Below are 16894 nucleotides of genomic sequence, written 5' to 3' on the forward strand. Positions count from 1 at the left end.
CCCCGCTGCAATCCCTTCTCCTCCATTCTCCTCTCGGGATCTTGGGCACGCACGCACACGCGCCTGACCTGAGTTTAAGCCACCGGGTCCGGGACGTGAGAGTCCAGCAACATAGCCATTACACTAACTGCTGGTCCCAGTATCTTATACTTTTTGTGGCTATGGTAAATGGAACAACTTTTTTCAGTTCTATCTCTTAATGTAAGACCCAAAAATATAAGATCCTGATCGCCATGTAACCACCTTCAGGAGACAGGCGCTCAAGGTCCCCAGTTGGTCATAATGGCAAGTGAAGAAATTAATGAAGACTATCCAGTAGAAATACATGAGTATTTATCAACGTTTGACAATTCTATTGGTGCTGTGGATGAGATGCTGAAGACCATGATGTCTGTTTCTAGAAACAAGTTGTTGCAGAAGTTTATTTGGCAACTCAAGGAGTTAATCCCAAGGAACATCCAGTAAAGCAGGAATTGGAAAGAATCGGAGTATACATGAACAGAGTCAAGGAGATAACAGATAAGAAAAAGGCTGGCAAGCTGGAGAGAGGTGCAGCTTCAAGATTTGTAAAAAATGCCCTCTGGGAACCAAAGCCTAAAAGTGCATCAAAAGTTGTCAGTAAAGAAAAAAGTAAAAATTAACTTTTTTACTTTTGATGTATACTTATTTAAAAAGTACATCATTTTTATTACTTTCACAAAATAGATGATTATGTGGCAATGCAAAGTTTAAATATATTCTTTACTGAACTCACATAAAATTTACAGTTTAAATTTGTCATGCTGACTACTGCTTCCCCACAGGAAGATTAAGTTATCATTATTGATATCCCTGTAGAACACGATGAGATTTTTAACACTGTGATATATTTTACCATCTCTTTTGACAAGACTCACAGTTCCTTATATAGGTCAGTCTTGCAAGTACTATTTGATAAGCAGCTGTGAAATTTAAGTTAAATGTCCTTTGTAAACATTTGTACTATTTTATGAATAATATACTCATGAAGCATATTATTCGTAGGCTGAAGTTATAAGTACATTTGTTTTTACTATATAACATTGAGAAAGAATGAAATGACCTAAATGTCCATTCTTTTCTGTGTATTAATAGTTACTTTATCATATTTTCATGATTTTAAGAACTTTTTTTGATATTAAAGTGTGACATGAAAAAAAAAGTATAAGATCCATAGCAGAAAATTTTCATGCCATTGGATATAGCAATGATTTTTTTGGATATGACACCTAAAGCACAAGCAACAAAACCAAAAATAGACAATAGGACTATAACTGCAAATCAAAATGCAGTGAGCTATCTCAGCACACCCATTAGAATGGCTATTTCTCTTTTTTTCTTTTTTCTTTTTTTTTTGGAGAGGTTTTTTTTGCTATAGGGCGCGTGCGCTCGCCAGAAAGACAGAGAGACAGAAAGCAAAAAATCACCCCCAGGGGGATGGCCATGCTGCAATTCCTTCTCTTCCATTCTCCTCTTGGGATCCTGGGCACACACGCACATGCGCCTGGCGTGAGTTTAAGCTGCCGGGTCTGGGACTCAAACCGCGGTCAACTCTGTGGGAGTCCAGCGACATAGCCATTATGCTAACTGCTGGTCCCACTACTTTTACAAAACAGAAAACAAGCATAGATAAGGATATGGAGAAATCAGGATCTTTGTGCGATGTTGGTGGGATTGCCAAATGGTACAACTGCAATGAAAACAATATGGTGGATCCTCACAGAATTAAATCTAGAAATACCATATAATCTGGCAATCCTACTTCTGGGTATATATCCAAAAGAATTAAAAGCAGGATCTAGATCAGATATTTGCCCACCCATGTTCATAATAGAATAATTCACAATAGGCAGGGGTCAAAGCTACCTGATGTTTACAGGTAGATGAACAGATGTACAAAATGTGTTATGAACATACAATGGAATATCATTCAGTCATATCACATACTATGATGTGGATAAACCTTGAGGACACTGTGTTAAGTAAAAAGAAAATAATGACAAAAACATACTGTATGATAAACATACTGTATGATACCATTTATACAAAGTATCTAAAGTGATCAAATTCACGAAAACAGAAAATGAAATGATTGTTGTCAGGGACTAGAGGGAGGTAAAAGTGGGAAATTATTGTTTACTGAATATAATTTCAGTTTTGTGAAATGAATAAGTTCTAAAGACATGTTTTACAACAATATGAATAGATTTAACACTACCGAATTGTACACTTGAAATGGTTAATAGAGAAGTCAGCAGGTGGCATGGTGGTTAAGGTGATGGATCCTACATGACCGACTCTGGTTTGAGTCCCAAACTCAGGGGCTTGAAAAAGCACACTGAGTGCATGTGCATGTGTGCTCAAAATCCCAAGAGGAGAATAAAAGAGAAGGGATTACAATGTGGCCAATCTATCTGGGGAGTGATTTCTCACTTTCCCTCTTGGTCTCTCTGTGTATCTCTGGTGAGTGCATATGCCCTGTGGCAAAAATATGGGAAGAAAATGGATAAGATGGTAAAAAGTAAGTTCTGTTTTTTGCCTCAAATTTTTTTTTAAGAGAGATTTTTGCTATCAGACATGTGCACTAACCAGAGAAACAGAGACAGAAAGTGAGAAATCACCCCTCCCCCCCCGCAGGGTAGATGACCACACTGCAATCCTTTTTCTTCTGCTCTCCTCTTGGAATTTTGGGCACGCACACATGTGCGCCCGGCATGTTTCGAGCTCCTGGATCTGGGACTTGAACTGTGGTTAGACATGTGGAAGTCCAGCGGTGTAACAATTACACTATCTTCTGGTCTCTGCCTCAAGCATTTTTAAAAATACATGCACAGTGGTTCTAATAACTTTTTGTTTGTGTCTAAGAGAGTTTATGTTCCAGAGCCAGCATGTGGCATGGTGGTTAATTCCCTGGACTTCCACATGACCAACTGCAATTCGAGTTCTAACCCTGGCAGCTTGCTTTCTCATTATCTCTTTCTCATTCTTTCTCTCTGTGTCCTATAGCTAATTTTTAAAAATAATAATAAATAGAATTAAATAAATAGGAAGTTTATGTTTCTCACAACGAATATGTTTTTCCACAACTTAAGCTTCAAACTATCTTTTAAAATAATGCTCTGTCAAAGTTTCCCTGTCAAAGATGTTTTTCTGTTAATTTATTTGTATGATGTAGGGATATACTGGGTTGTCAGAAAAGTCATGTCATAATTTCTTTGTTTTTGTATGCAAAAGCTCATCATGACTTTTCTGACCACCCAATACATTTCCCTATACACTTTAAAATGCTAATTTAAAATAAATATTGGAGAACATAGTCTCCTTTCCTATTCTTTTTAAAATTGTGTCCTATGTGGGGAAGAGTAAAAAGATTCACTTTTTACAACATTTAAAAATAACACAATATTCTGGTAACTGGCTAACAACAGAGAAAGAACAATTAATTAATAAAATGCCAATAAAACCATTATGAATAGATAGGTATGAATGGATTTTTAAAAATATGAACTTGAAAACATTTCACTATTCTATTATCAAACTCCGCCAGCTAAGTTAAGTGTGAGAATAACAGAAATCATAGAAGATTTCCATTGTGTGCCACATAGTAAAGTGACAAAATAAAAATATTCCATTGGTATCTGTGAAAGTTTTTCTGTAATCCATTTAAGAAGGAGTTAACAGAAATTGTGTTTGTATTTGACTCATATCTTAATTATTTTTTAACAGAACTCCTGGGGCCCTTGGACAGAAGTGATATGCTAAGTGAAGCTTTTGTTGGCCTGTCTTTATCACCTCAAGGGGAAGCCTCATTTCCAGATAATCTCCCTCTCTTTGGTGCAATCCACAGACATGTTATTCCACAAAGAATACTGAATTGTTCTTCTAACCATAAAATACCTTGAAGTGAGGAAAGTGTTACATAAAGGGGAGTATTTACTGTTAGACAATTTAAATATTTCCTGTTTAAATGCAAACTAGAAGTTAAAGAAGAGTATTTTAAAATAATATGTTGAGGTAAAAAAATAATGAACATTTTTTTCAGAGCTAAGATTTTGCAGTAGTTTGATTAGACAAAAGCAGGCATAATAGAGCAGAAGTGAATGTAAAAGTCATATTTTAGAATGAATCTTATTCTAGGCCAAAATAAAATTTATGTAACATAGAAATTTTGTTTGTATTCTGTTACTAAATTCTAGGATTGTTAGATTACCTTGAATAAATGTTATTAATTTTATAATATATATTTCTAATTATAATATATACAATCATACCTTATTTTTAGAATTGTTTATTAATTTTATTTATTCATTCATTTATTTTGATTTGACCAGAGAGAGAGTGAGAAAGCAAGCCACCAAGTCCTGGACTCAAACCATAGCCTGCTATGTGGGAGTGTCTAGCACCTTAACCACCATGCCACCTGCTGGTCTTGTTTATGATCATACTTTTAAATGCAAGCTTACCATTAGTTTTTTAAATCTGATAAATAATAATTTAAATATCTATCCAGTTTGCCCCATGGAGTTGAGATGATAAAATAAAAGTAAAATTCAAAGAAACAGACAAAATAATAGTGTTATTTATAGTGATAGTTATAATGTTAATTAAGATGATACTGCTCTCAAGTGAAGATCTGCTAACTTTTTGAGTAAAGAGCCAGATAGTAAATATTTTAGGCTTTGCAGGCCATATGAATCATTTACAACTACTTACTCCTGCTGTTGCAGGCAGGAGGATCACAAACCCAAGACTAACCAGGGCAACATAGTGAGACCATGTCTAAATAAGAACCAAGCATAGTAGTGTTCACCATTAGTCCTGGCTGGGAGGATGAAGCATAGGATCACAACACAAGATCATTTCTTAAAATAATAATAATAAATTTTATAAAACAATTTTACTGAAGTATTACATATATCATAAATTTTGCCCATAAAAGTCAATGGCATTAGATAAATTTATAAAGTTGTGACCATACCACAGTTTAATATAGAACATTTCCATCACCCCAAGCATGGTTCTTTTGTGTCCAATTTTCATTCTCCTACCCTTGCGTGGAGCAAACATTGCTGTGCTTTCCTCATCTAGAGAAATTTATATAAGTGAAATAATATATTTCTGAAAATGTTATATAAATGGAGTCATAAAATATGTCATCTTTTATGCCAGGCTTCTTATGCTTAGGATTATGTTAGAATCTAAGGCAATGTGTGTTTTATTCCTTTTCATTACTGAATAGTATTCCATTGCATGGGCATACCACATTTTGATTATTCACTTAATAGCTGATATATAACTGGATTATTTCCAGTTTCTGGCTATTATGAATAATTGAATAATGTTGCTGTAAACATTTAGTCTTTGAGAACATATATGTTCCTTAGGTAGATAACAAATTGCTAGGTCATATTGTAAGTTTATATTTTAATTGCTAGTTTTAAGAAATTACCAACAGTCCTGCTCTCCTGGTTAGGGCAGGACTAACCTTTTGCATATCTATCACTGGTATAGGAGAATTCCAGTTTATCTTTGCCTACTCTTGGTATTGTCAGTCTTCTTTATTATAACCATTCCAGTGGCTATAGAGAGAATGTGGATTTAATTTGGGATATGTCCCTAATGGCTAATATTGTTGAACATTTTAAAATTCAATTATTAGCCACTAGTATATATTCTTCGGTGATATAAATATTTTAAAAATTTATCCATTTTTTATAAGGTTGCCTAATTATTGAATTTTTTTATGTATTTCTAGATACAAGTCCTTTATCAAATATTTTATTTATAAATTTTTTCCCAGTCTGTGATTTGCCCTAAAACACTGTCTTTTAAAGTGCAGTTTTCCAATTTTGGTGATGTCCAATACAGAAAAAAAAAATTTTATTGATAGTGCTTTCTGTGTTGTAATGAAGAAATTTCTAGACAGAGAATGCAAAGATTTCCTCTTATGTTTTCCTCTAGAAGTTCTATAGTTTTAGCTCTTACATTTAAGTCCATTTTTAGTTAATTTTTACAAATGATATCATCTAAGTTTATTATTTAGTACATGGAAATTCAAATTTCCAGTACCATTTGTTGAAAAGGCTCCTTTCTCCATTGAATGTCTTTGCACTTCTGTCAAAAACAGATGACCACAAGTGTAAGGGCTTATGTCTGGATCTGCCATTTTGTTCCATTAATCAAATGTTTATCCTTATAACAAGTGCCCAGACATTATTATACTGAGGGTTCCAATAAACTAGGCTCTCACAAAACTTATCCCAATACCACAAAAGTAAATAAAAAGATCAACAGTTCCACTGACTTACTTCAAAGACACAGAAAATGGAAAACACGCCAATTGAGGGAAAATATCCCCCTCAAAAAAAAAGAGAGAAAAAACAACCAAGAAGTAGAAAATAAACTATGCAATAACACTCCAAGCAGAAATAAATATACTCAGACAAAAAAACTGGAAAACCCCACCCCGATTATAAAGACAAAAACTAAGAATAATTATGGACAAGAAGCAAGGAAGAGGAAAGAAAGAGGAAAGAAAACCATAAAGAAATGAAAGTTCACTGAACTAAAAAAGAAAATGTAAGACAATATTATCTCTGAAATGCAAAATAAATTGTAAAGTAACTAAATTAGATTAAACTTAAAAAATGTAGAAAAGGCATTGAAGGGACAAATGGTGGTATAGCACTCTCTGGCGCTCACTCACATTGGAAGGTTGCTTGTTCACTTCTGGAGAGCTCCCTGAGTATGCCATGTATGTGCACTCATGATCCAGGCTAGCCAGAGCTGGGGTTAGATTGCAGAATCAAGCCCCTATTGAGAGTGCTGTCTCTCTGTGTCTCGCTGTTTCTCTCACTCATAGAAGTAATAAACGTTTTAAAAATGATGTAAGTGATCAAAAAAGAATTAATTCATTTTTTTCAAATGCAGAAATCAAAATGAAAATGAGGTGAAGTAAAAGATTCATAGTGAAAGCAAAGAAGCAACAGTATTAGTATACTTGGATTCCTAGAAGAATAAAAATAATGCAATGTAACAGAATTAATATTTAAACCCAAAATCTAGGGAAATGTTTCAATATGCCGATTTAGAATGTACTCTAGGTCCCTGAGAAAAAATTATATTAACCTTGGGACCAGCAGTTGGCATAATGGCTGTGTTGCTGGACTCTCATATAGTTGACCACAGTTCGAGTCCCAGGCCCAGTGGCCTAAACTCACACTGAGAGCATGTGCGTGCGTGCCCAGGATCCCGAGAGGAGAATGGAGGAGAAGGGATTGGGACGTGGCCAACCCCCCCTGAGGGGTGATTTCTTGCTTTCTATATCTCTGTCTTTCCGGCGAGTACACACACCCTATAGCAAAAATCTCTCCTTTAAAAAAATCTTGAGGGCCTCCTGGTAAAAAGATGAAATAACTTACAAAAGAATTTAACCTGCATTAGGCTTTTTAAAAATAAAATATAAGGTATGCAAAAAGCAGAGCTACAATTATTTTTTAAATAATTATTTATACTTTTATTAATTATTTTTTAAATACTTATAAAGAGCAAATGCACTCACTAGAGAGCAAGGGGGAGGGTGGGGGGGAGTGAGAAAGCAAATCACCACATCCAGGACTTGAACTTCAGTCAGCCATGTGAGAATGCAGTGACTTAATCACCATGCTACCTGCTGGCTCCAGAGCTACAATTATTAAAAATTTGGCCAGCCAGTGGTTTGGGGGATAGGGCAGCTGAATCCCACGGGTTCGAGTCCTTGACCCAGAGCATTGAAAACATGCCAAGCATGTGTGTGCATGTGCAAAAAAAAAAAAAAAAAAAAAAAATTACCTGACTAGAGCCAGCCAGGTGTAATGGTGGTTGAGGTGGCTGAGTCCCCACATGGTCAACTGCGTGATTTGAGTCCAAGACCCACTTGCTTAAGGAACATGCTGGGCATGTGAGAATGCATGCCCACTCACCTTAGAGGTGACTGGAGGAGAGGGGACTGTGGAATGGCTATCTCCCTCAAGGAGTGCTTTCTCATTTTCTCTTTTTCTCTCCTCATCTCTCTCCAACAAACCCATGTGCCCTATAGTAAACTAAAAAACAAGAAACAAACCACAATGACCGAAAGTGTAAATGAAGGGTTTTAATTCATCCAAGGTCTCCTTCAAATATCAAGGAAAAAGGAAAACCATTTTCAGCCAGCCTTGGTGCTGCAATATGTAGCATGCTGAACTGCAGTGCTGTGGGCCATGTGACCCCACCACAGGTTCAGATCACAAGCCAACCTGAAAATAGGCAGGTGAACGCTCACGCAACATACTGACGAACTGGAAGGCTGTGGGAAGGGATCACATGATAAGACTGTCAAGGTCCCTTCCCTCTCCTTCCCCATCACATGCATGCACACTCTCTCAAATAATATAGAAAATTGTGTATGTATGAGGAATGTCCTAGAAGAACTTCATCTAGCCCTAAGATGACTGAGAAACTTCAGCAAAAGAACTTACATTTTAATACATATAAATACAGACAGAAGATAAAAACAGGGTGGAAATAGGTGGCTCTTATACAAATACTGTATGATGTGATTAAATAGAGATAATACAACTTAAAAAGTGGAGAAACAGAGAGTGAAAGAGAAGGGTAGAATAAGTTCACTGATTGTTGGATAAGCAATAGGTGGGAGCTAAAGGATGCCTATAAACACTGATTCACCCAATAAAAAAAGGTTAACTAAGAGAAGACCCAGGGCATTGGAAAAGATGTAAGTACAAAAGTAACCATCAGAACAGAACTACATACCTTTTTAATCATCGTTTTTAAAATAAATTATAACAAAGAAAACAAACTTCAAAGAGAATCAGCAAATATAACAAAATATACACAATTATAAAATATTAAGACAGAGTTGAGACCAAGCATATTTTATATCAATTAATATAAATGGCCTTACCTCACCCATTCAAAGAAAAAGATTTTCAATTTGTTCACAAGGCAAGAGCTAGTATACACTATATAGGAGATACATCTGAAATAAAGTGATTTAGAAATGCTAAAAATAAAGAGATGGAAAAGGTATTCCAGCCAAATGAAAATAATAAGAAACCAATCATAGCAATCCTGATTACAGAGGGAATAAGATTCAGGGCTAGAAGCATAGAATGTGACAAAGAAAAGCCTTTTTAATGCAAATTTCATAACAAAGATATAACACTTATGAATATTTATGCACTAAATAATACAGATACCACCTCTATGAAGAAAAGTCTGTATGAGATGCAAGAAGATATAAACACTAATAATAGGAGGTTTTAACACACTGTTCTTATTATAAAAGATTATTATGAAACAGAGCCTAAAATAAGGAGGAAGAATACCAAAATGACATAATCAATACAGTAAATATTAATATTTATTAAATTTTATACTCTGATCAGACAGAATAAATTTACTCACCAAAAATACATTAGGTGCCAAATATATCTTTTATGTTCCATTAACTATTACAAATGCTCTCTGGTCACAATGTACTACAACTAGACACTTTTTAGCAAGTATGAAAATGTCTTACAACAAACCTTTTAATTCTTCTATTAAACAATTCTTGGGTAAAAGAAAAAACACAACCTGAAATTTCTAAAATATTATTATAATGAAAACACTAGATATCTAAATCTATAGGATGTATTTAAAGTAATGGCCAGAGAAGAATTGATACTACTACATATGATAAGTACGGAGGGGGGGAGAACAAAATAAAATACTTCTAACTCAAAACCCTTAAAACTAACAAAAATTAAACTAAAGTAAATAATAAGAAAATAAATTATAAAAGCAAAAGTGAATAAGATGGAGCAAGGATTGGCAAACTTTTTCCTAAATAACTACAAGGTAAATATTTCAGGCTCCTGGGCAATATGTTCTCTACTACAACTACTTAACACTTGTCATAGCACAAAAGCAGCCAGAGGTAAATACATGAATGAGTTAACTTAAAACTTTATTTATAAGGCAACTGGGCCAGCTGGTAGCAAGGAGACTAGATCCCACATGGCCCACTGCATGTCTCAAGTCCCAGACCCAGCAGCTTGAAAATCACACAGCCTGTGTGTATGCATGCCCAGAATCCCAAGAGGATCACAGAGAGGAGATTGCTGTGTGGCCACACCCCTGGTGCTTTCTCACTTTCCCCCCAGCTTCCCCCACCTTCTGGAGCATGTGACCCCATAACAAAAAAAGAAAAAAAGAAAAAAGACAAAGACCACCCCAGTCTGCAGGCTATAATTAACTGACCTTAGGTAGAAGCAAAAACAAAAAAAAAAAAAAAAAAAAAAAAAAACTCTAGATTTAAGATATCAAATACAGATGTCTTTGAAAAAATTAGCAAAAGAGACCAACTTGATCAGGAAAAAGGGGAGAAAACAAAATACAAAATAAGAAATAGCACAATGAGAGAGAAATTATTTAAATAGAAAAGGTTTTTTAAATCATGAGATGTCACTTTACAAATTTCTATGCAAATAAATATGAAAACCTAAAAAAAAAATAATATTCTAGATAAGTTTGTATTTTGGCCACCATAGATTTAGAAATGTAAGCACACCAATTTCCTTTTTTTTTTTTTTCTTGGAGAGATTTTCACTGTAGGGCGCGTGCACTCGCCAGACAGACAGAGAGAGACATAGAGACAGAAAGCGAGAAATCACCCCCCAGGGGGGATGGTCACGCCGCAATCCCTTCTCCTCCATTCTCCTCTCGGGATCTTGGGCACGCACGCACACGCGCCTGGCGTGAGTTTTAAGCCACCGGGTCCGGGACGTGAACCGCGGTCGACAACGTGGGAGTCCAGTGACATAGCCATTACGCTAACTGCTGGTTCCCACCAATTTCCATTTTAAAAAAATTACAAAGTTATTAAGAATTACACTCCAAAAGCAACAGGTACCAATAGGTAAATAAGAGAATTTTAACAAACTTTCAAAGATCAGATATTCTCAGTGCTTTACATATTTTTCCAAAGCATTGAAAACTTTCCACAATACAAGAAAATTATAAATCAATATTATTCATAAATAACAATGTAAAAATATTAAACTAGTGCCAGTAGGTGGCATGGAGGTTAAAGGCAGCTGGAATCCACATGGCCAACTGTGGTTCAAGTACCAGACCCAGGGGACCAACAATTAGCGTAATGGCTATGTCACTGGATTCCTATGTAGTCGACCACAGTTCGAGTCCCTGACCAGAAGGCTTAAACTCACGCTGGGCACGTGTGTGTGTGTGTGTGTGCCCAAGATCTCAAGAAGAGAATGGAGGAGAAGGTATTGAACATGGCCATTCCTCCTGGGGGGGGTGATTTCTCACTTTCTTGTTCTATCTCTCTTTGTCTTTCTGGCGAGCGCATGCGCCCTATAGCAAAAAACTCTCAAAAAAAAAAAAAAAAAAAGTACCAGACCCAGCAACTTGAAAACCACACCATGTGAATGTGTGCCTCTGCCTGTGTGCCCAAAATCCCCAACGGAGAATAGAGGTGAAGGGATTGTGGAATGGCCATCCCTGCTAGCTGCAGGGGGTGAGGCGTGATTTCTCACTATTTCTCACTGTCTCTCGGTCTTGAGTACATGTGCCCTATAGCAAAAATTAAAAACAAAAAAAAAAACAAAAAAAAACAAAAAACTACATTCCTACTCTCAGAAATTTTTATGATTAATATCCTTGATTCTGTCTGTAATTTTACTCTCTTAAGTGATTATTACATATCTGCTACCTAAGCAGGAATTACTATGACTTTCTTAGACATTATAACTCCTCTGAGCCATACCATAATATTTGGTCCAGAGTTGGCAGGTATTAGGTAGGCAGTAAATTTGTACCAGGCCCACTGCTCTTTTGGAGTTTCCACTGAGGTGTGTTGGGAAGAAGAATGGCATAGATAAGAAATAAAAATAAAAATATGTAAGTAAAAGTCCCCAATTAATGGAAAATACTAGGGAAAAAAATACCAAAACTTGGCAATCAAAGAAATAGTCACTAAGAAGATGGTATTTGAGCTAAGACCTGAAGGACAAGGATGCATCTCTGAAGATCTGGTGAGGGACAGAACATTCTAAGGAAAGGAAACTATACATGCGAAGGCCTGAGGATGGAAACAAATTTGAGAGTCCAGTGCCTTAACCACCGTGCTACCTGCTAGCCCTAGAGTATAGATGTTTAAGGACCTTATGGTTTTTCTTTTTAATGTTTTCTTGGATACTTCTGTTTGACTGTTTTTCTATATGAACTTTAATATAATAAAAAGTCAATATAGTTACATTGTAAAAGGGGGTGGAGATTCACAAATTATTTAGGATCTCTGTAATTAGGTAGTCTCTTTTTTTCTTATTTATTTACTATTTTTAAAATTATTTATTTTACATTCATTCACTGAGCATCATCACAGCATACAAAGTATGATTTCCCATCCAGAATACACTGTATAGTGGTTTAATCATACAAGGGATCGTCAACAAATAATTTTCCATTTCTTATTTCATATATGTATATATTTTTGCCACTATTTCTCATCCTCTGCCATTTCCCACCCTCCTCCCACACAGTCTTTGGTATCTACAGTTGCTTTCCATTCCTTCCCCCAACACACATTTTATTAATTCACAAAATATCTTAATTAATCTAACTACTTTCAATAGTAAGTTCAGCTGATATATAGATATCTGTGAACACAAGTCTGACTTTAGGTATGAAACTCTGTGGGTAGAATGGATATACTATAAAGTAGCACCTGGCTGAGGCTATATAGCTTACTGTGGTCATTAAATAGGTATTTTTAAATACATTTTTAATTTCAAAAAAGGCAGTTTTAGCTTTAATAAATCAAAATCAAAAAATGTTAAGAGTACTTTCCTTAAAGCCAGGAAACAGGTTAGGATTCTGTTCAAATAGAAGGTACATGAACCTCTTGACAGTTTAAGAGAAGACAAAAATCCCCAAATCTGGAAACCAAAGCATAAAAGAAAATCAGCACTGTTTTAGTCAGAAGTCATAAAATTCCATTTTACCAGTTCAGTCTCATGCATGTACTTTATCTTCTGTTGTGGTCTGATCTTTCCATCTAAGTTCTGGAAGATTATATTCAACTGTAGTCTAATGGCAATGAAAAGCCATTGTAGGATATGAAAGTGTGTGGTAGGCAGAACAATGGGTCTCTCAGAGACATTTGTCCTAATCTTTAAAATGTGTGAGTGTAAAATTATACAACAAAGGGGGCCATCAGGTGGTGTAGTGGTTAAGGCGCTGGACTCCCACATCGTTGACCACTGTTTTAACTCCTGGACCTGGTAGCTTAAAACTCACACCAAGCACATGTGCATACCTGCCCCAAATCCCAAGACAAAAACAGAGGAGAAGGGATTGAAGAGTGGCCTTCCCTGCGGCGGGGTGGGGGTGGGGGTGGTTTTTTGCTTTCTCTCTCTTCATTTCTTTCTATCTGGCAAGTGCACATGTACTACAGCAAAAATCTCTCAAAAAGAAAAAAAATCACACAGCAAAGAATTAAAGTAGCAGACAGAATCAAGGATGTTAATCATATAAATTACCCTATATTATCCAAATAGGCTTTATGTAATACTTAAATGTGGGAGAAGGAAAAGAGTCAAGGTCAGAGTGCCTATGAGAAAGACTCAACCCACCATTGCTAGCTTTGAGAATGGAGGAAGCAAGCCATGGACCAAAGAATGCAGGCAGCCTTTAGTCGCTCAAAAATGCAAGACAATAGATTCTTAGAGTATAAGGTTGACGTTTTAGATATACAAAAGAATCAGGCACTTCCAAATTAAAGCAATTTTAACATCTAAGGTATAAATGAACTTTTCTTAAATCACTATTTATTTTAATTGACTGAGACTTTATACTAGTATGAGACATTTATACTTTATACTTTTTATATCATTAATTCTATTATCAAATGGTTAGTTTTCATCTTTTGACCTGGCTGATTGAGACTTTAGTCTTCAAATATCAATAATGCCTTTTTTCAACCTTTTTTCATAATTTCGACCAGGCAGGCAAAAAAAAAAAAAAAAAAAAAGGTATACAAATCAGAAAAGAACAGCTTAAGGGACCAGCAGTTAGCGTAATGGCTGGGTCACTGAACTCCCATGTAATTGACAGCGGTTCAAGTCCTGGACCCGGTGGCTTAAACTCACACTGGGCACGTGTGCGTATGTGCCCAAGATCCCAAGAGGAGAATGGAGGAGAAGGGATTTTGGCGTGGCCATCCCCCCTGGGGCGTGATTTCTTGCTTTTTGTCTCTCTGTCTCTCTCTGTCTTTCTGGAGAGTGCACATGCCCTATAGCAAAAAACCTTTCCGCACACACCAAAAATAAATAAAGAAAGAAAGAACAGCTTAAAGTGAAAAATATATCATAAATATATCATACAGGGTAATAATGACAGTGCATAAATAATGAAAATGAACATAGAACTAAGCTAAAAACAATTACATTTGGTATTGTCCTAAGCAGTACTATATTTTAAATAAGTCATTGTCTGCTTGCCTCAGTATTCTCATTTGTATTAAATTATTCCTTTCAAAGACTAAAATTCTTCATTGTAGAACAAATAAACCTTGTATATGCAGTAAATGTATCTACTTTAATATATACTTTGCATAAATAAATCGCAATACTGGCTAGTTTCTTGCTATTATGTGAATCCATTCCTAAGAAACTCAAAATGAAATACCATTCTGCTTAAGTTGTTAAATGTTGGCTTGATTTTATTTCATTCACATCTAAGCAATTTTCCTATAAGCTGGAACAAACGAAAATGCCCATCTATTCAGAATCCTGATATATGCCTATAAACAATACAACGATGAAAATTTTCAGTGTTTACAAAACAAAGAAATTGTCAACAGAATGCCTGGCAGTAGACGTACCAGAAAAAAAATTTACAGCCTATAATTCATGAAGATTGGCTCAAAACAAACTGTCCCTGCCAACAGAAAATCTGACAATTATTCTGTTGTCTAATTTGGCTCAGCCTAAGTTGACCTTGTTTATTCATCTCCGTCTTCTAATTCTTGTTAACTTGGCATGAGAAGAGAACATATGGCACATGTCTGGGAAGTCCATTTCTGCATCTTAAACCAAAATAAATGTAGACTATATTGAGCATTTCCAATGTGTTAAGCTCTTAAGGTAGTTGTAACATGTATTAGATAGAACTGGTTAAGTTCATATTATGCCCACTAGACATTTTATGTTTGATGTCTATAAAACCAAAACTCACCAGGGACATCTTTCTCTGTGCCTTGGTATATGACTAAAACTGGCCAACTTTAAACATATTTACAAAGAAGATAAATAATCTTAAGCTCTTTCAAAACAAAAATGAAAGTATATCAGCACTATGACAACCTAAACATGTTTACAGGTTTTCATTAAATCTATATAACTATGTTTAGGAAAACTGATGAAGATAGTGTGAGAAGAATAATAGGAGTTGAAGAACAAAAATATTATTTCCATTTTCTCCCGGCATAATCTGGTTTATTTTCTTAGCTTCTTTTTCTGATCTTCTACAGCTTATTGTGAAAGAGAAGTTATATGTCATTATGGTTTTAGTATGTCTCAAGAGAACCAGTGAAGGGAACTAGTTTACAGACTTGTAGTTCTTTTATGGAACTGTAGTCCTCTAATATCAGAACTAGAAAAATAAAAACCCTAGAAAATCCCAAACTCCAAAATTTGTGTAATTTTTTTATTTTTTGGAGAGGTTTTTGCTATAGGGTGTGAGTGCTTGCCAGAGAGACAGAGACAGACAGAGAGACAGAAAGCTTGAGAAATCACCCCCCCAGGGGGGGATGGCTACACCGCAATCCTTCTCCTCCATTCTCCTCTCGGGATCTTGGGCACTCATGCACATGCACCCGGCATGAGTTTAAGCCACTAGGTCCGGGACCTGAACTGCAGCCGACTACATGGGAGTCCAGCAACATAGCCATTACTCCAACTGCTGGTTCCCAAAATTTGTGTATTTTAATGAATAGTGTTTTGACTTGAAATTTGTTTCCTTTTATGCATAAAGCCTTACATATTTTTGGAAACCCCTCATCTTTATTAGTGGACTTCAGTGTGACATTTACTACTTGCCAATACTTTTTTCCACAAACTCAGAGCATTCGAACTTTATGAGTTGCATTCAGAGATAAAATTTCAGCTGTAGGGGGTCCTTACTACCCAGATATTCACTATCTCAGACCCTGTAGTTATGAGTTTACACAGCAATAATATGAAATATTAGTAAGCTCTACTTTTTAACTCAATCTCCATTCAAATATCCCTCCACAATGGATACTAGCATTTATCTCCACCTATGAAGTATTAGTTCATCAGTATTTTCACTGATTATCAGCAATTTAAACAGCCAACACAGGGCCAGCAGGTGGTGTGGAGGTTAAAGCAGCTGGATCCCACATAGTCAACTCAGCAGTTGAAGACCTTGACCCAGTGATGAGAATCACGCCAGGCACATGTGCCATGTGTGCCTAGGATCCCAAGAGGAGAATGGAAGAGAGGGGATTGTGGTGTGGCCATCCTCCCTAGGGAGTGAATTCACTTATTCTCTCTCACCCCACCCCACAAGCACACATGCCCAATAGCAAAAAAACTGGGGAAAACAAAACAAAACAAAACAAAACATAGCAACACAGCAATACAAACACATCTCAACACAAAAAAGTTTGAACCCCAAAAAGAATATTTCATCAAGTCAATGATAGAGAAATGTTCAGATCTCATTTAAAATCATTGATAAATGAGGATATAACTGAGACCAAATTAACTAAAATAGAGAAATCCTACAAATACAAATAAAAAAAACTGCA

At 35.8% G+C, this 16894-nt stretch overlaps 1 pseudogene; it reads left to right on the forward strand.

Moving 5' to 3' along the window:
• The first annotated feature begins 282 nt into the window (after positions 1–282).
• On the forward strand, positions 283–641 carry LOC114008443 (nuclear nucleic acid-binding protein C1D pseudogene; annotated as a pseudogene).
• The last annotated feature ends 16253 nt before the right edge of the window (positions 642–16894 follow it).

Source organism: Tupaia chinensis, unplaced genomic scaffold, assembly GCF_000334495.1.
Source record: "Tupaia chinensis unplaced genomic scaffold, TupChi_1.0 Scaffold000341_1, whole genome shotgun sequence".
Taxonomy (NCBI): domain Eukaryota; kingdom Metazoa; phylum Chordata; class Mammalia; order Scandentia; family Tupaiidae; genus Tupaia; species Tupaia belangeri.